This window comes from Podarcis liolepis (genome assembly GCF_965112155.1).
Source record: "Podarcis liolepis genome assembly, chromosome: 3".
Classification (NCBI taxonomy): Eukaryota; Metazoa; Chordata; class Lepidosauria; order Squamata; family Lacertidae; genus Podarcis; species Podarcis liolepis.
The window spans coordinates 2,205,688-2,228,095 of NC_139557.1; the positions used below are offsets into that span (position 1 = coordinate 2,205,688).

At 44.8% G+C, this 22,408-nt stretch overlaps 1 long non-coding RNA gene across 2 annotated transcripts; it reads right to left on the reverse strand.

Moving 5' to 3' along the window:
- Window positions 1-11,983: 11,983 nt before the first annotated feature.
- LOC310703204 lies at window positions 11,984-22,408 on the reverse strand. 2 transcript variants are annotated; one of them, XR_014523987.1, is made up of 4 exons: window positions 20,058-21,446; window positions 15,571-17,887; window positions 12,226-14,994; window positions 11,984-12,182 (listed from the first exon to the last, which is right to left on the reverse strand). It is a non-coding gene; the product is annotated as an uncharacterized lncRNA (long non-coding RNA). The 2 variants fall into 2 exon arrangements; XR_014523988.1 differs by lacking the exon at window positions 11,984-12,182 and adding an exon at window positions 21,453-22,408 and having other exon boundaries at window positions 12,722-14,994; window positions 20,058-20,687.

The window sequence follows — 22,408 nt, forward strand, 5'->3', positions numbered from 1 at the left end:
GGTAAGGGCCACATCATACCATGAGACTCCAATGCATCTGTGGAGCTCTGTGGGAAGAAGGAGGGCCCTATCATCTTCAGGAATGTGGCCAGCTCACCACCTAACCTGCAACCCACCAAGCTGAACACAGTCTAACTGCCATGTATTATGGCTCGCTGAGTACTTAAGCATTTCTCTTTTGGTTGACGTTCTAGGCCTACAGAAAAACAGGACGCCTGTGTTCAGCTAGGTAGTCACATTTTTTGCAGTGCATTATCTGCACAGTGTTTTCCTTGGTACCAAATAAAATGGCACAGCCCAACCTTTCATTAATCTTCAAGGAGTATTAGCTTTCCAGTCTTCACACACATTGGAGCATGTTCATAATAACTGCCTGGTTCTAAGCAGTTATTGTTATTTATTAAATTTCCGTACTGCCCTTCATCCGAGGCTCACAGGGTGGTTTTCAACATAAAAAGACAAAAATGCATACCATAGCAACAAACAAAGCAATAAGCCCACCACCACATACAGAGTTTGAAAGGCAGCTTAATCTGCCAAAGGCCTGGCAGAAGAGGAATGTGAATTGTAGAGATGTCAGCTGGACTAGTTGATGTTCTAAAGGAAATGAAGCCAAGCCACCTTGTCTCTACAGTAGATTTGTGGACAATATTAAATATTTAGAATTCTAAATTATAGTTATACATAAATAAAAATAAAAGCTTGCAATGCTATTATTTAATTTTGAAACTACAAACTTCCAGAGTTCCCCCAAATCCATCAAGGAAGAAGACAGCACCCAAGAGAAAAACAACCGCTTTCTATGGATGCATAAAGGTGTATGGCATAACTTTCAGAATACGCAGAATAATTCTTTTCCTCTGATGGAAAGGGTCTTGCTGTCTCAGTCACAACCCCATTTGGTGCAGCCAATTTCAAGGTGGCTAAAATGCCGTTCAGGTGCCGCACATGTTTTGTTTCCATCGAGGTGCTAGAAGTCTTGTGTCACTGTGGGCAGGCGGTTCTGCTGTGGATAAAGGCAGAAACTCCATGTAGATGAGATCGAGGTGCTGCTGCTGAAGAGTTCTGACAATGGAGACGGAGTCTGCATTTTGGCTGATTCCTGAAGAATGAGGTTTGCAGTTTGGGGGCTCCTCCTGGACTATAGATCCATTACTGTATCTGTGAATGCTCAGGTGACATTTGATGACTTGTTGTTGTTTAGTCGTTTAGTCGTGTCCGACTCTTCGTGACCCTATGGACCAGAGCACGCCAGGCACTCCTGTCTTCCACTGCCTCCCGCGGTTTGGCCAAACTCATGATTATAGCTTTGAGAACACTGTCCCACCATCTCGTCCTCTGTCGTCCTTTTCTCCTTGGGCCCTCCATCTTTCCCAACATCAGGGTCTTTTCCAGGGAGTCTTCTCTTATTTGATGACTACAAATGCCTTTTGTCCTAAAACTGTCAGGTCTTGTTCTCTGGCCCATCTCTAGTAAAGATCAGACTGGTACATATCATGGGCAGGACCTTTTCTATAGCACTTTCCCAATTTACTGAGGCCCCTAGACAGGTCTGCCACGCCCCTTGTTCCTCCTGCTGTTATTGTATTTGTTTATTTCTTTATCTATTATAGATATGTATAACCCAAAGGTACCAGAGTCAGGAACACAGACTCTTAAATTCTGCATTACATTTGACCATTCAAAACAATGTAAGAGCCACTTCCAGAAATAAAGCAGAATAGAGTGCAAGATGATAAACTTATTTCCATGGTGTTTGCAAACAGTTTTTTTTTCCTGGAAGCAAATGACACAGAAATGGGTTGTACTATATTCCACTATATTTCTGGTTTTTATGTCTAACCTGGTCCTGGGACATAAATGGGAGGAAAGGGGGAAATCCATGCCAGGGGTCTCTTCATGCAAATTTCACCAACCTCCCTGTTGCTGACTGAGATCAGACAAGGCCTCACCCTTTTGAATCTCAGGTGCTTGATAAAGACCTTGAAATACACATTTTAAGGAAGGTTTGTGTTTTTCTGATGAATTTTAATTGATTTTATCCACTGAACGCTTTTTTGTAATCTTTATGCACACTGCTTTTAAGAGTTAAGCAATGCCTAAAATAATTAAAAACCATCTTACCAAAGTGTGATCTCTTCCAAAGCTGAAGCAGGAGTCACAGCCAGGCACATGTGTTTTGCAGAATTCTTTCCTCTTCTTTCACCACCTCTAGTCCAGAGTCCACTTTCACTCTATTTCCTTTCCTATCTGCATTTGTTTGGAATCTGCAGGCTGTTACACCTGATGCTGCCTTTCAGTTAGGAGCCTGTCTGGGCCTGTCAGCATTCTCTGCAAGGGCACCAGCTTCCAGCAGGGACTTGGTGGTCTCCAGGAAGTGGTCCATCAGAACTTTACTTTGTCCACCTCTGTTATATATTGCTAATTTAACGAAGCAGTTGAAGAAAACATCTTCTTTCTCCAAAATGCAAGCACAGAGATGTAATGCTGAGGGAACGTTGCATTTCTGAATGTTGCCCTTCATCACATGACATTGATGCCCAGGTTCCCCCTTCAGAATCTCAGCTTTAACTTTAAGCTAAAGGTCAGCAACAGGAGGGCTCTGTATCAGTTCTGACCCCCCCCCCAGGTACCACCCAGCCATTCTGAATTCAATACAGAGAAAAGATCCCAACTCTACTGAGGATCTTTAGGCTAAGAGGCTACTCGATGAGGAATGGGCTTTTGCTCCTCAGATCCATTTTTCCAAGGTCAGCTCTTCAAAGAAGTAAACTGGGACATCTTCTCGATCTTAGATTTAAATCCAAGGTACAAAAGAGGCCTTCTAATGTTGGCCTCCCCCTTGAGGCAAGCGTCACCAAGCCCCTGCAAGCTTGTTTCCAGGCCCGAGTCTGGTGAACTTCAGCACCATCTCTGTCACTGAACTTTAAAAACCAGGCTGCTGGAGAGATGAAAGATGGAACAAACTGTGGTTTCAAGCTGCCTGCTTAAAATGAGAATGGGACTCAGCAAGCAGCAGTGAAAGGGATCCTCCACTTCCCCTTCTGTGTCCAATCTGTGAACACATAGATTATCGTGTAGTCTGCAGTGAGGTCTATCTGGCACTAAAAATGTACACACACTTAAAAAACAAATAGTGGAAACCATCATTCTGTGCTTTTTTTATTCGCTGATGTGCAGCATCAGTATACTAGCTTAAACCTTCCCCTTTAGTAGTCCAATATTAGAGCAAATGTGATATTTTCCATATTTTTAATGTAAGATGCAACTCAGGGACGTGTGTAGCGCTGTGGTCTAAACCACTGAGCCCCTTGGGCTTGCTGATCAGAAGGTTGGCAGTTCGAATCCCCGTGACGGGGTGAGTTCCCGTTGCTCAGTCCCTGCTCCTGCCAACCTAGCAGTTCAAAAGCACGTCAAAGTGCAAGTAGATAAATAGGTACCGCTCTGGCGTGAAGGTAAACGGCGTTTCTGTGCGCTGCTCTGGTTTTGCCAGAAGCGGCTTAGTCATGCTGGCCACATGACCTGGGAAAACTGTCTGCGGACAAACGCCGGCTCCCTTGGCCTATAGAGTGAGATGAGCGCGCAACCCCAGAGTAGTTTGCAACTGGACTTAACTGTCAGGGGTCCCGTTACCTTTTAAGATTCAACTCAGTTTGAAGTACATATGTTTGGTCCGGATTCCATTCCAGCTGCAATGTCATCATGGCTCTGGAGAAATAGAGAAAGGGAGCTTCCGCCATACTTACTTGTATCCTACATGGCAATGAGTTGGCACCAAGATATAAAAACGTGGACTGTTTGGTATTTCCATAGAAAATTAATAAATCATGACATTCAAATGATCAAGGGAGGACTAGAGATACCATATGTTGTCAAGAACGGTGATTTGTCTTTATTTGGCATGAAGCGTAACATATTCCTAACTGAAACTACTAAACCTTAACAATAAGCATAGCTAAGAAATTAGTGTAGACTAATTATTCCATATGGCTTTGCTCAGCCTCAGCTGTGGCAAAGTACAATTAAAGGCGTCTCCTGAGAAAAGCTGGGCTGCTTCTGTGAAACTCTGAGGGTCATGCAACCTTTCTGATCAGATAGCTACATCCAAATCAAATCAATGACTTGCTGGTAGTCGTAGCAAGAAAATGGACAAGTCTTTTTTTGGTAGGAAAACTACAAAGTCTCAGCTAGCTGACCACTAAGGTACATATGGACACAGGAAAGGCTACTGGTGTTCAGTACAATTCATGTGACCAAAGGGCACAGACTGATCTGTTGAGATTCCCCTTATATAGAGCCACCTACCCACTGGACCTTCACTGATGCTACTGCAGTGTCGCCTTCAAACTTATGTACCCAGCCTTCGCTGATGGTCAGTTCCAGAATCTGATCTATTTAATTCCTGCCCATTTCAATTGCAATTGTATTATTACAATGAGTGTTTATTAGTCTATTATATTTTTAATCTTGTGCACTCTTTAGATCTCCTAATATGTCCATACGTAAATATATGAATACTGCTAGGGCTTTAGCCAGGAGTCATTGTGTCACCCATTTGCCATTTTACTGTCCCTTCACACAGGTTGGAGAGAGCCAATTCTTTCACACATAGTTGATGCCATTCAGATCTGATGATCTGGCAGTTTGTATTTTGTCAGTTAGGTCTAGAACTTTGTTTCTTGTTGCCTCTGTTTGCCTCAGTTCTCCAGACTCCCTTCACGTGAAAGTGATTTCAGGCACAGAGATCAGCATATATTTCCGCATGAAGACAGATTCAAAAAATTCCTCCATTAGTACACCTTTTACTCCCTTGTCATCCAACAGTCCTTCTGCCTCCCTCGCATTTAAAGATATTTTTTAGCTGTAAGTCTTTATGGTTTTAGTAGCAGCTCTTCAAATTCATTTCTAGCATTTATTTTGCCCACATTTGTGTTCCTTTTTATTCTCATTTGGACCAGGCTTCCATTTTCTGAAGGAATCCTTCTTGCCTCTAACAGCTTTTTCCGCTCTGCTCATTTAATCACACAGGCACTTCCTTGGCCCCGATGGTTCCTTTCCTGATCTGTCCTAAATGTTAAGGCTGTGAACTGGATTTGGCCAAAACATGAATCCTGAAAACCGAATCAGGCCGATTCAGGTGGCACCTGGTTATTGCCAAATTGGGTTCAGACAGCTGAAAATTGCCCTGGGTCTGGCCAGCCACCCCTGCATGATCCAGGACTGTCACAAGGCAGGGTGTGGGGCAGGAAGAAGGAAGGGCAGGCACAGCCTCTGCAGCACAACGCTGTTTGCAAGAGGGCTTTTAAGCAGCCCCTCACTGTGCTTTGTCTGTGCACACCTGTTCCCAGCAGGGGGACACAAGCAGGTCACAAGCCACATTTGCAGGGCCCAGAACATTCTGGAATAATTGAATGGTTATTATGGGAGCCATTAAGTTTTAAACCACACCTGACAAAGGGTTCTTGGCATGAACTATTTAAAAAGCAATTCACCTTTGCTGGATCGTGCCCACATGCTACTTGAAATGAGACATCTTTTGCAGTCCTTCTGCTGGAGGCAGCATTCTGGAAAGTTTCATTTCTAACAAAAACACAGATAATATTACTGCCTCTTTGGTTTTTGAGGCAATTATGCTTAAATATACTTGTGCTTGACTTTAATTTTCCCTCTGAATCTTCAGCTATCATCTTCAATCAACAAAATCGTTCCAGAATGCTGTTGATAGCAACTGTAACTATGTGAGGAGATATATATATATATATATATATATATATATATATATATATATGGGGAGGATGTGATGGGTTTTCTATTCTAACCCTGGAAATGAGGTTAGATTGAGTTCCTCATCAAGTTGCATAAACAACACAAGGAAACATCAGAACTGTGCTGTTTAAAGACAAACAAAAAACCTTCATGTTGTGTAGACTGAGTCTTAGGCATATTTATTTCTGAGTAAATCTAGTTCTGTTTCATTAGATGCATTCTTGAGTAAGTATGCTAGACATGCCCTTCACCGTGTTATCTGGCCTTATTCCATTATGCTCGTAAACGTTTCTGGTCCAGTGCGCCATGACTCTCAACTGTGGCCGTGTCTCATGCTTCCTTTAAGTGCGTCTCCTACCATTCGTTCGCTCATGTCCCCTTAAGGGACGCGGGTGGCGCTGTGGGTAAAACTGCAGTGCCTAGGGCTTGCCGATCGCATGGTCGGCGGTTCGAATCCTTGTGACGGGGTGAGCTCCCGTCGTTCGGTCCCAGCTCCTGCCCACCTAGCAGTTCGAAAGCACCCTTAAGTGCAAGTAGATAAATAGGTACCGCTTTAGGGGGTTGGACTCGATGGCCCTTGTGGTTTCTTCCAACTCTATGATTCTATGATTCTTATACCTGTCCTCTTGAACACCTATGAGGAGGCTGGGCCGTTGGGGCAAATGGGGTGCTGCCCCACCCACCTTGCTGTGCCCTCAGCCAGCCTCTGTCTGCCTGCTTTCCTGCTTACAACCAATGGGGGGCACTGCTTGCCAGCTTCCTCTTCCCAGGTCTCAATGACCTTTGTAGACCTGAGCACAGAGGTGGATGAAGACAAAAACTATAACTAGATGGCTCTGCCTGTCCGTGGATCTGGCACTACCTACTATTGGGCTCCCTGCCCCCCCTGCCCCACCAGTCCCAAGGGGCTCCAGCCCCCACTACTTTCTCTGCTTTCTAATCTCTCCTGAAAATCCACCTTTCTGTCAAAGATTTTAGCTTAACTCACTACCCCTTGAAATGGTCCCACCAATTATTACTGTTTCTCAGCTATTTGCCTCTTGCCTCTCCTGTGACATCCCTTGCATATTTTTATTGTAAACTCCACAGGGCAGGGATTTTTTGAAAAATGTTTTGTCGCTGTGTAAGCAGTGCCATGTGCAAGCAATCAGAGTTAGCAGCAGCAGAAGTGGTTACGCTTCACGTGAAAATGCTTCAAATCAGGACTCAACATCTTCTTATCTGAGATACTCTCTGAGCCAGAACTTCATAGCATGAAGTTGAAATCTCTGAACTGGAGTTTTTTGGTGTGCCTTATGCGCGCCACGAGGGTTTAGCATTGTGATCTCCTGTGTCCTTTTTAAAGTCCGAAAGTGATCACATTTCCCCCCTACCAAAAATGAGGTTTCATCAGGGAAAGTGTAATTTTCCATATTGATGAGATAATTATAAATGAGTACTTCACTCGCCCCTTTGCCAAGATTCTAATTTTACTGTTGTTCAAATGAAAGATAAAGCATGTTCTCATTAAAGGAGAGCACGTGTTGCGGATGGGGCCAAACAAAACACCCCACGGTTGCCAGGCAGGATAGATTCAAGGGGCTTGGATCAGATTGGTGGTTGGTGTTACTGGGGTAAATTTGATGTTGCCAATTTAGGGGTGGGATCAGAGGTTATTTAAACAAGGTCCACAGCATGTTCCTTTCTCTTTCGCTGTGGACACCGGATCACCCGCCCGCCCTCCCTTGATTGGGCTTGTGCTTTGACCTTGCTATGCCTGTCATGGGGTCGTCCGCCTTGGTGCGGGGGCCTGGTAGGAATTTTTCCTTTTGGCTGATTAGTGTGTACCAATTGGTTTTTGCCTACTGCGTAGCAAATCGTCACAACTTGTAAGGTTGGTGGTTAGGCATTGGTTAAATTGGTTGGTGGAGGGGTATGGATTGGCTGTGCCTGCCCCTCCAATGCTGCTGCTGCAAGGGAATTCCGTTAAAGGAATTCAGGGGCTTACCATCCTCTCGTCCAAACCCTTGGTGCAGGGTGCGGGCCGCGTAAGCTCCTGGGAGCATGCGGGGAGTAGCTGAGGGTCTGTGCTGCAGCTCCAGTTATCCCTGATCTTGTTCCTCCACACTGGCTCTCGCTGGAATCCGGGAGTCAGTGCTGTCCCCCAAGGCGGGGGGGACAGCTAGTCATAACCAATGCCTAAGCAACCACTCACAATTTGTATGTTAATAAAGTTGTGGCCAAAATTATGCCAAAAACCTTAAACAAAAAAATTTGTGTGTTGTGTGAGTTATTGGGGTGGGGGTGTTTTGAGTATTTGAGAGTTTCAGGCAGAATGTTTAATATAAACAGTGTTTTTTTCTGAGGGGTATGCAATGGTATACAACACCAGCACAGTTTTTTCTGAAAGAAAAGCACTGCATATAAGCAACCCATTCTTTCTGGCCCCCTGCACTCACTGGAATTCATTCCATTGTGGCCTTTTATCTGTTACGAGAGAAACATTCACTGCAGAGCAGTAATTAGAATGGTTGTTGGGTCGGGGGGGGGCGTGTCTATGCACAGTAGCCTCACATGCGTAGCCACCACTTTTCCTACTTCTGTGCAACATGCAAATATTGGGAGGTGGGATTTCACTTGCAGATACTTCATCATGGGATAATATCATGGATCACAACCACCTGGTTCAACCCACTCTGCAAAAGCTTTCATGAAGCTTATATTACTAGGAGTGCCAGCTAATCAGGCCCAGTTGTTGGGTCTCTTGAGACTTTTCCTCCTGAGTATCTGGACCAACACCTGAAAACTCAAGTAATGGTTCACTTCTCCTCTTTAGCCTCTTTGCTAGATTTTGATTATTTTCCACTTAACTTTTGGCATGCAGGTTTCATGGCTGGTAGTCTTATCAGTTAAACCCACAACCTTATGCAAACTTTTGGAATTGATGGGAATTAACTCACCCTAAATGCTGTGCCTGGTGCACATAGCTTTGGTATAATTTATTAAATTTAAAGATATTAAATTTATATAATTTATTATATTATATTGCTCACAAGTGTGTTTTGTCATTGCATCAGCTTGTAAGTGATAAGCAGTTATTGCTTCCCACTAGACCCATGGTGTAATTGTCAGGGGTCCCTTTACCTTTCTTTACACCCATGGTGAGCTTTGGGCTCCTGGTACTGAAACATCTTGACCCCCTGGCGAAACGCCTGGTGACCACCCTGATGGAAGGGGAAGAATGGTCATCTCAGGATACAGTGGAACCTTGGTTCTCGAACTTAATCTGTTCTGGAAGTCCATTCGACTCCTGAAACAATTCGAAAACCATGGCGCGGCTTCTGATTAGCTGCAGGAGCTTCTTGCACTCAAGCGGAAGCCGCGTTGGACGTTCGGCTTCCAAAAAAATGTTTGGAAACCAGAACATTTACTTTTGGTTTTTCGGCATTTGGGAGCTGATTTGTTCATCAGCTAAGCCATTCAAGAACCAAGGTATACTGGTGCCATTCCATACTATCAACTAGGCAATCTTTCTGAATTTCCTTACTGGTATTGTGGTGGCTCCACTCGCCTACAGAAGGTGATAGTGGGAACATTTCTCAATGGAAAGGGTTCAACCCACCTTCTTCCATTTTGTTTCTCTGGGGTAAACCCCCTTCCCTGTATTGTACCTGTATTTTGTGTCCTCAGCTTCAGGTACATGATTCCATCAGAGAAACAATGTTTTATTTAAAAATTTTAATACGCAAAAAGCAACAATAAAGAAGAAAGAGATCAAAGCAAGAAAGAGAAAGAAAGGTCAGGGAGGGTACAGGGAGAGAGAAGAGAGTGGTACTATTCTAAAAACAGCATTATAACTCCAAGCATTTGTCCTTCATAAGCATATGATTCAAGAATGTTTCCCCAAAGGAATCTATGAGAAGAGGACGGCTGCCAATCATGTTCCTTCACTTTAATATATTCAGTAAACAGTTGCCAAGCCTTAGAAAAATTGTCTTGCACTTTCAAATTGCATAGGATCCAGGTGTAGCTTGTTAATTTTCCATTAAAATAATGGCCAAGATCTGGACATACTAGCAGCCTCGCAAGTCACCTGAAGCTGACTTCCAATGTTTTGCCACCATGAGTCTGGCTGCTCTGTACTGACTGCTGGGTAGGTCTGTACTGGAAACCTCCATTTCTGAGCCAGTAGATAAGGATAAAAGGGGGGTGGAAACTGGCCTATTCCATAAAATATTTTCTTCCAGAAAGACTGACAAACAGGGTAAGACCATAACCACTGCCCCACATCCCCTCCAGCAAACAGGACTCATGGTTTTAGCAATCCTCCTCAGGGTATGTGCAGTTTGGGGAATAGGTACCATCTGTGGACAACCTGATCTGCATTCTCTGCCAGTGCAGACTGATGTGGTGAGAAACTGGGTGTTGTTCCACAGGGAAGCCACCGCCCCATGGGCAAGAATGATTTCTCTTATTGGCAAGCAGTGCCCGGTGTTTTACTGTCTGCTGTGTGACTTGTGCCTGATCAGGGGACTCTCTTGTAGATGCAGATGAGGAAAAGCTTTGTTTTTTCAACTGAAGAGTAAATCATCCTTCCAACCCAACCCAGCCACTACTGACTGGCAGGGGAAGTTCTGTTTGGGACTCTGGAGACAGCTCAGTGCAGGGTCTGTTGCTGTTTAAGATATTCAGAAAGTGGTGTTTAGGTGAGACGCACAATACCAAATGCTGAAGGACATGCAAAATAGAAAAAAACAAAGAATTTAAACAAGCTTCTGCAAAAGGCTTTAAGTCGACAAGCGCATTTTCCAAGTAGTCGTCACTCCTTGCTGTTGTGACCACTGTTGTCTTGGATGACAGTTCCATCCCCTAACAAGACTTGGAATTACACTGCCAAAAGAAAGATACAAACCAGACCAGCCGAGTGGGAAAGAACCAACAACCACTGAAAAGGGAGCACGGTTTTTAAATCAAAGAATAAAGCTTGTAAAATGATTTTGAGAATTAGAATCATTTGAGGCTACTAAGAATGGGAAGATGTGTGCATGTTGCTAGTAGACTGTGTTGAAAATACACAGAGGAAGCAAAAAGAAGGAATCCAAGAATGGTACTGTACGAACTGCAAGTGGTGTGAGGGCTGGTGGAAAAGTTCGTTTAAAAAGAATTGCCTCAATCAAACGCAGTTAATGCCTGGGTAAACAGAGCTCTGGATGGGATTGACACAGCCTATTACATTCCATGGTCGGCTGTTGTCCACTTTATTTCAACCAGAGACAGGAGACAATGTCAGCCTGTTCCAGAGATTTATGCTCAGCAGGATTTTGTATTTAGTTACATTTAAAATGCCAAGTTCCTTTAAACTGCAATCATTTGCTTTCAAAATACATGTTTCATGACATTACTTTATGTAAATAAATGTGTGTTTAATTATTGAAAATGAGGATTAGAAATGCCTTTTTGCATGATTTTGAAGTTCCTTCTGGAGTTCAGCCCCCTAGTGAAAAGGTGCTGCTACCTCCCCAAACTCTGCATTAACTATTTCCTTACATTCTGACATGAAAAGCTGCAGCAGCTGCTAAGCAGAGCAGGGAAACTTGATCTAAGCTACATGCAATGACAAGAGTATTGCCAGAAAAGGTGTGTGTGTATACACAGGGTGGCCCACCCATGGGACAAGGTGAGGCAACAGCCTCGGGCCCCAGGATGCACAGGGGCAGCAGAGCCCAATGTAGAGCTTTATTCCTCCCTTGTACCTGATGTAGATCTTCACCCAGCCTTTCTTCCTGAGAGGGGGTGCCATTTTGTGGTTCACCTCAGATGCCAAAATGTATTGGGCTGGAGAGGTGCTTCCAGCAACCTGAATTTAAAGTGGGAGGGAGATTACTGGGATGGCGCATCTATTGTCCTATGTCCTATGCTCTCCTCTTTTGCTGAGGCAGCATTCAATGGGAGCTCCTGAGCATTGCTATGCTCACTGCTCTGGCACCCCAAAACATGTTTGCTTTTAATCCTGTCCTAATACTCAAGCGTTTGACCAAACTGCGAGAGGCAGTGGAAGACAGAAGTGCTTGGCGTGCTCTGGTCCATGGGGTCACGAAGAGTCGGACAGGACTAAATGACTAAACAACAATACTCAAGCATGAGGGAGAGGGGAGAGGGACAGAGCAGTAGATATGGGGACTAAATAAACTCACAAGCCTTTGGAACCCCCAATGCTCCCCAATGCTCCGTAGCGTAAGTTCAGGGGCCCCATCTAGTCCAGCCTCCTGTTCTCACAGTGACCAGCCTGGTGCCCCTGGGGAGCCCACAAGCAGGACCTGAGCACAGCAGCATGATTGCCACTTTTATTCCCAGCAGCTGGCTTTCAGAAGCACACCACCTCCCACACTGGAAGGGATCAGGCAGTTTCCATAGGTAGCTGCCCCGGCAGCCTCCGCCTGATCCTCTTTAAAATCCATCAAGGTTCATGGCCATCACTACTTTGTGTGGGAATGAATTCCCTATGTGTACCCGCCCGTCTGACTGGGTTGCCCCCGTCACTCTGGGCAGCTCCCAACAAAAAATAGTAAAAACACAATACAGCATCAAACATTAAAAACTTCCCTAGAGAAGACAGATGAAGGGTCTTCTAAAATACAGTAGTTGTTTATCTCCTTGACATCTGATGGGATGGGCACCGCTACTGAACCCTCTGCCTGGCTGCACATCTTGCAATGAGAGAACTGCCAGAAGGCCCTCGGAGCTGGACCTCAATATGTGGGCTGGATGATGGAGTGTAGACGTTCCTTCATGTATTAGTCTGAAGGCAGCCCTGCTTAGGGAAGTTTTTAATGTGTGACATTTTAATGTATTTTTAATCTTTGTTGGAAGCTGCCCAGAGTGGTTGGGGAAACCCAGCCAGATGGGCAGGATACCAATAAATAATAATAATAATAATAATAATAATAATAATTAACATCATCATCATCATCAAAGCTGCATGCAAAATTTTGTTTATTCAGATAAATTTGAACTAAAATGCTAAAAATGTTTCATTAGGATTTTTTTTAAGATCACAGATTGCTGCAGAAATGTGGAGAACTGAATTGAAAAAATGAGAAACTGATAGAACAGAGAGAAGTTGACAGATCCTTACATCGCTAGCCGTCCCAAACATTCTGCAAGTGAGGGCTAAATGAAGAACTTGTATTTTCTTCCCTGTAATGTATATAATGTGACTTGATTGGGGAAGTAGTATTAAAAGTGCAATGTACCCCCAAAATTGTAGGCATTCAAGAGTAAACATTCCATTATCCTAAGTGGCTGCTGACATTATTGCATGGGCAAAGACAAATAAGCAGTTGGCCTGAGAAAATACTGATGGAAAGGAAAGTGTGTCCTTCTCTGGCTTCTGTCAGCTCCACCCCAGCTGAAAAAGCAACTGTAGTTGCATATAGGAGAAGAAAAAATCAGTAAACAAGACAAAACATACCTAATTGGAAACAGGTCCCAGATAGTGCTATGGGATGGAAGGTAACTCAAAGATTGGGACAGTTTGAGAGATTTTGAAAACAGTAAAGCGCAGGGTGAAATCCCAGGGGAATTGAATGAAAACATCAGCTGGCTTACAAAAGTAAATAGTGAAGGAAGCGAGAAAGAGGCAAAGGAAAAACAGATGCCAGCCCAGACAGAGCATCAGTGGGGTGAAGAAAAGGAAGCCCAGTATAAAAACAGGCGGGGGGGGGGAGTATTTTTTATGTATGTAAAATAGAAAGAAAAATCTCCACTTTGGCCAAAAGGGGAAACTCTGCGTGGCCTCCATTAGAATTCCACAAGATCTTACAGGATTCGTAGTTGGTATTTAATAACCTAACACCTGCCAATATCCCATATACTACAGAGCTACTTTAAATCTTTTTTTGTCTTGCTTTTCTTGCTGTCATCTTGAACAGTAATTTAGCTTTGACAAGGAAAGCTGGGTTTCCTCAGCCAGGCTTCTATGCAGGAAGCTTTGTAAAGCAAAACCCCTTTTCTCTATTATAACAAATGGCTGATAGCACAGTAATTGAAAACAGGTACAGAATATTTCTGTAGTCCACCGTTGCACTGATGGCTTCCATTTCTTTCCCTGCTAGAGAGAAGCACATAAAATCCAGGGGGCTTAGATTGGTAAACAGAACCAATCCATGTCTGAAGGAGTGGAGTTGGTTACTGCTGGCCCTATTAAAACAATTGGGCTGGGAGGTGGGGATGAGTGTATTAGCTCTGGTCCTGTCACCATACGCTCCACGGCACGAGGCAAAATCCTGATTTCCCAGGGTCTGAGTAGCATGGGGAGCCTTTGTGGGAAGACCAGGATCTCTGCTGCAGAAGTTGTCCTTCCAGTTCATAGAAGATGGCGGGGGTGCTGGCAGAGCAAAGACAGCATACTCTTCCTTGCTCTCTCCTCTCATTCATTGATTTAACTCCAAAGAAAAATACTTGGAGTATACTTTCAGTTATTAAAGTGGCATCAATAGGCAGGCATCCCAAAATATGGGTACTGCAACACTAAAAGATTGATTTCTTACAAATAAAGTGAAACCCATACAGCCTGCCATTTCTAACAGTCTTAAGATGGTGTTGTGCAAACTTAACTATGCAGAACAGATTTCAGGTTGCATCAAATGCAATACCGGTTTGGTGCCATGGAGGAGGCTGGAATTCCATTGCAGCTGTTTGCACAGGTAATTAGAGGCTGAGTAATCAGTCTCCCAACTCCCCCAGGGTTGGGGGCAGCAGTCTCATCCACAGTTCGCCCAACACCTGGCCCCAAATCCGGAAGGAATGAGGGGGCAGGGGGCACTGGATGGAAAGCACCGTGCATTTCTTGGCAACTCTCCAAAGTCGCCTCTGTGAGCAACAAACTTCCATTTCTTAAGATGAAAAAATGGATTTAAGTCATGGACATGTTATGAGCGAGGGAGGAGAAATTACTCTGCTAATTAATTCAGCAACTGAGCAGCCCGCTGCTTTCAAGATCCTCCAGAAGCCCCTCCAGACAGGTCCCTATTAGCGGGACCAAGATGAGCTTTTCTTGCTCCAGTTGCTGAAATGGCCAAAGTCAGGCTGTCTGTTCAAAGTGAGAGGGCTTCTCCCCATTAGAGACTGCAGAACTGGGGGCAAAGACCTCGAGCAGCAGGGGGCAGGTCTGAGGGATCCAGTCCCTACTCTTGTTTTCTCCAATACTCGCCTCAGGTGCTGGGGAGACTTGGAAGATCTGTGGCACAACTGCAACAAGAGAAGGACATGGAGACAGGTGAGTCTCTTGCAAAACTATTACAAGAGTCTTCTCCTTGACTTCCCTGCTTCTACTCTTATCAAAGTCCTACTACAGGGGTGGGACAAAGGGCTGCCATTGGCCTTTTCATTTAAAAAAAAAAGTCCTACAACTATGGGGTTTTGCTAAAAAACAACAACAACTTTTGACTTTTTGAAATATGGCAACCCTCGTGGGACCCCCCAGGCCTTGGGTTCCAGTCCTGCCCTGCGGCCCCCAGAATGTGGCTCACAAGGGAAGGTGGCCCTGTAGCCGACAACCATCCCCCAGCCCTGTCCTCTCAGCTGCCTCTGCCACCTTCTTCCTCCATAAATGCCTTCTCGCCTCTTTCAGTCAACTGCATCCTCAGTGGACCCCACACAACTGGAGGGCCACTGCACCAGATGGACCTTGGGTTGGATCCAGCAGTCTGGCTCTTCTGATCTTTTTACTAACTGCCGCCCCCCACTCCAGATCCTGTACACTGAGCTGCCATCCTAGCCTATTGCTGCCCTTCTCTATCCAAAAAATGAGGGGCATTTGCTCACCTGGTGCCACAAGCTGCTCCTAGCCTTGGAGCGGGACCACTCTGTTGCTCCTTCTCAATTACTTGAGCATAGAAGAGATGAGGAGGGCAGAGAAAACCAGTCAGAAGCCTGTAACCAAAATTATTGGGTGTGCTTGTGTGTGTGAGGAGGGGTGTCTAACGAAGAGGGGGAATCACTGCAGAATAGACAGAACAGAAATACGTTTAGCCTAATAGATCATAGCAGGCCCATCCTGACCAATTCCTTCCATATCTCTGCAGTTAAGTGAACTGAAGGGCGTCCCAAGAGCTGGAAAGAGGCAGCCCAGAGCACAAAGGGCTTGGAGCAGTACAGCTGCTACGGGTCTGACAGCTACGGCCATGCCAGGACCCAAAGAGCCTGGCCACCCCCAGTCCTGCCCTGGCTGCTTCGAGACTGGATTACTGCCACGTGCTGAATGTGTTGGGCTTCCCTTGTGCTTGACCTGGAGCTGCAGTTAGAGCAGAATGCTTCAGCACAGAACGCTGACATGCGCCCATGCAACTGCCTCCATCAGCCAAGTTGGTACTGCTACAGGTGCCCCATAATACCTGTCCTGCATTTGTAAGAACTCCATTGTCACCTGCACTTTGGAACTCCCTGCCTGTTGAGATCAGTCCGGCTCCTTCACTGTACTCTTAAGACATTCTGGTTCAGACAAGCCTACCAAGATGCTTAGAAAGTTGAAGTAATTTTAATCTATTTTCGTATTTTAACTTCTGTATGTTTTAAAGTATAGCATTTTAAAATTGCTTTATCTTTTTGTAAACTGCTTTGAGGGTTTTTTGTACAATCCAGCTGTGTAAATTTTATGAAACAAATAAATACAATCAATAGGTAGAAGGGAGAGGTTTCACCCCCCCCCCTCCATCTAATACTAGAGCTTTGGATAATTCATTAACATTGATGGGGACTTCTTCACATAATTTTTAATTGGTATGTGAAATTGGCAGTCACGAGATGCGGTGAGGACTACAGGCTTGCAAATTTAGAAAGGGGGGGTCACATCTATTCACAGAGGAGGAGAGTATCTATGGTTATAATCAGAAATGGCTATATAGAACTTCCAGGTTCAGACGCAGTCTACCACTGAAGCCACCTGTGAGAGAAGCCCCAGGAGTCGGCTATGACTTGTGGGCTTCCTAGAGACATCTGGTTGGCCACTGGACTAAACAGGCCTCTGGTGTGAAACCACTTTTCCTGCTATGTTATATCCAACACTCCACCCCAAAGAAAAGAGAAGCACTGCCTGCATTTAAAGGGCTGCTCTGCCTCGTCTTCTTAGGACAGCCTGCCCTGCCCTGCCTGGAGAGGGAGGGGACCCCTAGGAGGGTCCTCCAAGCATCAAGGTGTCCCAGAAGAGGAGCAGAAAATGTTGGGCAACTGAGAGAGGAAGGTAGTGGAGTCTTGCTTAGAGCCAGAGAGACCCCCAGGAAGGGGGAGAATGCCTATTGCATTTGACGGAGGCATGGAAGATGGGAAATGGAGGCAGGGAGAGGTGTGGTGGTTAGAGGGCTGCACTAGGAGGACCTGGGAGACCAGGGTTCAAATCCCCACTCAGCCATGAAGCTCACTGGTTGACCTTGGGCCAGTCTCTTTTCTCAGCCCAGGCTACTTCGCAGGGTGGTTGTGAGCTCCTGGGAGGAAAGGGGGCTATGAATGTAACAATAAATGTAAATGATGAGATGGAAAGAAAATGGGAAGGCAGGGAAAGAATGTGGAGAAGCTGAGCTCTTTTGAAGGGGAGTGACTGGCTGAGACGATTTCAAGAGAGCCAAGGCTGCGCAGGGGACACAATGACACCCCCAGGAGACTAAGAGAAGGAATTCTACTCACAGTATGCTGTCCAGAAAAAGTCCCCTCTCCAATATACAGTGGTACCTCTGGTTACAAACTTAATTGGTTCTGGAGGTCCGTTCTTAACCTGAAACTGTTCTTAACCTGAGGCACCACTTTAGCTAGTGGGGCAGCAAATCAAAATGGAAAACGATCAAATTAGAAAATACCAATGAATCAAAAGCCTCTCCTGAACCTCTTCCCACCAACTCCAACCACACAGCTCTCTCCTGACCTCTCCTCACTAACCCACAAGGGACACCTGCAGTTGGTGACTTTTAAGGGAGAGATGTCACAAGGGAGGGCAAGACATTGTTACCACGGCAACCCACCCACCTTGCCCCTCCTGAGTGGTGATGCTTCTTCAGAACTTTGGCGCACCTGCTTCTCTGTCTGAAGCTTTGCTGCATCTTCTCTCTTCAGGTTCACGTCTGTATTTCAGATCATTCTTCTTCCAACATTTCTAAAGAGAGACCATCTCCACAACCTTTAAGTGCAGAAGAAGACTCCCAAGTCTAAGGTTGTCCATAGCACAGGATTAGACCATCTGCTTTACATGCTGATGTTCAGTCCTGGCGGCATCTCCAGGTGGGGCTGCCCCCCCCCCATCTGAATCCTGCTGCTGCTGCTGCTGCTGAGGTAGATAGGTCAACACACTGACTCTGTCCAAGGCAGCTTCCTATGAATAACCTTAAATAACCTATAAATAACCTTAGGTTATTTAGCTGAAGACAAGCAAACTTACTTTTCCACAAAGCCTAAACAACCTCACAGGGTTGTTGTGGGACTAAAAAGGGGAGAGCTTTGTACACCTTGGAGGAATAGTGGGATATAAATGCAAAACTAAATAAAAACAAGTTGTGGAGTGAACAGGCAAAGGCTGCAGTCCTGACCCCATTTACCTAGCAGCAAGCCTTATTGTATTCAAAAGGATAAACTTCTGAGTAGGCCTGGCTAGGACTGTGCTGTGTGCTAGCATACCCTCCAACATTTCTCCAATGAAAATAGGGACGTCCCATTCCATAATGATAATTTTACTCTTTATACTTCACACATCTTACTGGGTTGCCCCAGCCACTCTGGGCAGCTTCCAATATATATTAAAAACATAATAAAAAATAAAACATTAAAAAAACTTCCCTATACAGAATTGCCTTCAGACAGCTCGGAGGTTGGATAACTCCATGAAAATAGGGACATCCTAAGGAAAAGTGGGACACAGGTGGCGCTGTGGGTTAAACCACAGAGCCTAGGACTTGCCGATCAGAAGGTCGGCGGTTTGAATCCCCGCGACGGGGTGAGCTCCCATTGCTCGGTCCCTGCTCCTGCCAAGCTATCAGTTCGAAAGCATGAAGTGCAAGTAGATAAATAGGTACCACTCCGGCGGGAAGGTAAACGGCGTTTCCGTGCAGCTTAGTCCTGCTGGCCACATGACCCAGAAGTTGTATGCCGGCTCCCTTGGCCAATAAAGCGAGATGAGCGCCGCAACCCCAGAGTCGGTCACGACTGGATCTAATGGTCAGGGGTCCCTTTACCTTTTTAAGGAAAAGTGGGACATTCTGGGATCAAATCAGAAACTGGGACAGCTTCTCTAAATCAGGAATGTCCCTGGAAAATAGGGACCTTTGGAGGGTCTCAGCTACATACCTGGGGGGGTCCCCCGTTCCAGTCTCTGCCCTGGTGTCATTCGGTGTCTTTAGCCAAGACCCACCTCAGCCTCAGAAGTCCCTACAGCTGCAATATGGGGAACGTATAGCTCTGGCCTACTTTACAGGGTTGTTGTAACCACACAGGGATACTGAGCATCTGAAAGCACCTGACAAATGATGAGCCCTAAAAGGCCTCAGCCCAGTATACCTGAAGGAGCATCTCCACCTCCATCGTTCTGCCCAGACACTGAGGTCCAGCACTGAGAAGCGAAGTTACAGGGAACCAGGCAGAGGGCCTTCTTGGTAGTGGCTCCCACCCTTCCATCAGATGTCAAAGAAACAAACAACTATGTGACGTTTAGAAGACATCTGAAGACAGCCCTGTTTAGGAAAGTTTTTTAATGACTGATGATTTAATGCATTTTTAATCTCCTGTTGGAAGCCTCCCAGAGTGGTTGGGGAAAGTAATATTATTATTATTATTATTATTATTATTATTATTACTATTATTATTATTATTATTATTACCACCATCATCATTGTGGTTACCTGCAACTCCCTTCTGTGGCTTTCCCCCCAAAGTTAGAAAACTACAGCAATAGAAGATGAGATCAACTGCTGCTCATTCTATAAGCACATTCATTGCTTTTTCTTAATGTTTTCAGACCTGTCTAAAATACCACACCGTTTTGACATCTTAAAGCGGTAAATCTGAAAACATCGGCTCTATTCTGTCTCCATGGTCAGAGGCGGTATGCTGCTAAATATTAGCTGCTGGAAACTGTGGGAAGGGAAGAGGCTCTTGGGCTCTGCTCCTGCTCCTGCCATAGGCACTGCTGTTGTTGGGCCTCTGTGGGCGATTGTTGAAGGAGAAATGGTGTTAGGGCAAGGCTAAAAATGTGGCTGCGCTCCCAAGCAATCATGTTTATGCCCTACACACAAGTGACGCATAAACATGACTGTTTACAAACACGTGTTACTTACCTCCAGACTATACCTATTTTGCAGGAGGAATTCAAGTACATACTGGAAATTTGGGCTTGCGCAGTTGAAGTGGATTAAAACACTCCATTGCATTAGTGCAACAAATCCACTTTAAAACAAAAACAGGCATTTTGTGTTTAGGAAAGTGATGTGGAGATGACCTGAAAAGTGTGGGGGGTAGACAAATGGTTAACAGGAAGTGGTATAAATGCCACACAAGCAAATCAGGATGGATGTTCATTGTCATATCTTTCTGCAAACCAATCAGAACAAATGCTCAACAAAGACCAATCAGTCCTGGCAAAATCAGGATGGATGGTCAGTAGGCAAATCATTCAGAGAAGCCCATAAGTCCTCTTTGCTATGCAAGCTGAAAAGCATTGTGGGTGAAGTGGTTGTAAGGTCCCAGTTTTGTTTCTGCTTATGGGTCCATATACCAGTTGCGGAAAGGACAAGATGCATATGGCAGAGGATAAAGACAAAGCGTTGCTTGAGCAATTTCCCAACACCAGCAGCCGATGAAGCTCCTCTGGTTTTGTGGTCTGCACTCTGGGATTTGTCTGTGGGTGCCTGCAGGGGTGTTGCAACCTGCCACGGCCAATAACCATCCATTTCAGGAGCAGAGTCTTCCTGAGCCAGCAATATGAAAAGAAGGAGGAAGAAAATGAGCAGCAAAATGTGAAGTTAATAAAAATACTTTATCCAATCAGGCTTTCAAAGCAAAGCGAGCCCAGCCTGGGCTTGGAAGCAGCAACCAGGCACGCTGGTTTTTTACTCCACTTAGTGGTCTAATAGCTTGCAGAGCTTCTCTATTTAGCTTTATGACTTGCACATTTGCTCTTTTCATTTTCCAATTCAGCTATGGTGCCTGAGCCCCAGCATTCCCAGGACACTCTTGGTTAGGCTACTGCTCTAATTGTAGGACCTGGCTCTGAACTACTATTTCTGAATTCTCAGCTTCCAGGCTTGTATTGGTCTTACCTGCTGTGTAAATAATTGACAGATAAATCTTAACACTGTCAACCCCCCAAGATGGTAAACTGGCTTCCCTTTGTACATGTTTCATCAGTTACACCAGCAATGGCATTGGCTTTTCAGTCGGTGGCACCAACCAGGGGCCTTTCTGGTGAAAACCCAGATTCAGATCTGTGGGAATGAGGCTCTAGTTCCCATTTGCAGAGTATGTGGGAGGCAGCGCTGGGTCGTTCGACCCTTGGATTAGTTCACACTCACTTTTAAAGTTTAAAGCAACATCTAATTTTTGCTTAGTGTGCTTGCAGTTGCAGATTAAATATGCAATGCATATTTACTTAAGCTGCTATAGCGTCTTACATAGATTAAACTGTTACAGACTAATTAACTCTGAGGCAGACAGCAGCACAGCATAACATGTACCTGCTACTCTGACCATTAAGTCTGTTCCCAAACTGCCATAACTGTACCAACTGCCACCATAACTGCCCCTGACTGTGCAACACCAGCAGAATTCTACAGCTCTTGCCATTAACCCTTTGCATGTGCATTTTGAATGCTAACATCTCACAAGATCAAGTGACTATCCTGATTACTTTAGGATCTCAAGCATAGTGGAACGAAGCAGTAGCATGTAGAGCTGCCTTTAAAGGTAATTTAAAAGCAGCTGCAAACAGTGCAAAACTCGGGCTTAGGTTGCTGGAGAATGCATGCATGTGTTTCCGTGTGTGGGAATGCAGAGACACACTCACAGCTTCCCTCATTGCCTTATGTATATAATTCCTTCCAATTTAGGTGGCAACTGTGTCTTTTATGCCTGCTTAGTTTTATGATGTTGTATAGCCTGCTCAGAGCTTTCATAATTTGAATTTAAATCATTGAAAACCGTGAAGCATAACTTAATTGTTGTGAGGGCACATTAGAACATATTTTATACAATTCTTCATGTATGGTTTATAGTCTTTGTGAACCACTTAGAAGTTTTATTTACAGTTAAGCAGTATGAAATTTGCGTTAATAAATAAATAAATAAATAAAGTCAACTCATGCAAAGGGAGGGAGGCAGCAGACACTTGAGATCAGCCCATTACTTTGTACCTACAAAAGAGAAGTGGCAGCTAAAACAGATGAAATATGCTGAATTTGCAAGTTTAACTTAAAATTAGAGATCAAGATGAAGAAGAGTTTAAGGAGGATTGGAAAATGTTTGTAGATTATTTAAAAGAAACATTGCAAATATGTTAAAACACAAGTAGCTTAAAATAAGGGGGTTTGGCAAGTTGCCAGAGTAAATGGGTGTCAGGTGACAGGAAAAGGGAATCTTTAGCAAGGGTTGCTGGGAAGAAGGAGGGGGAGGAAAAAAGACCGGTATCCATCTT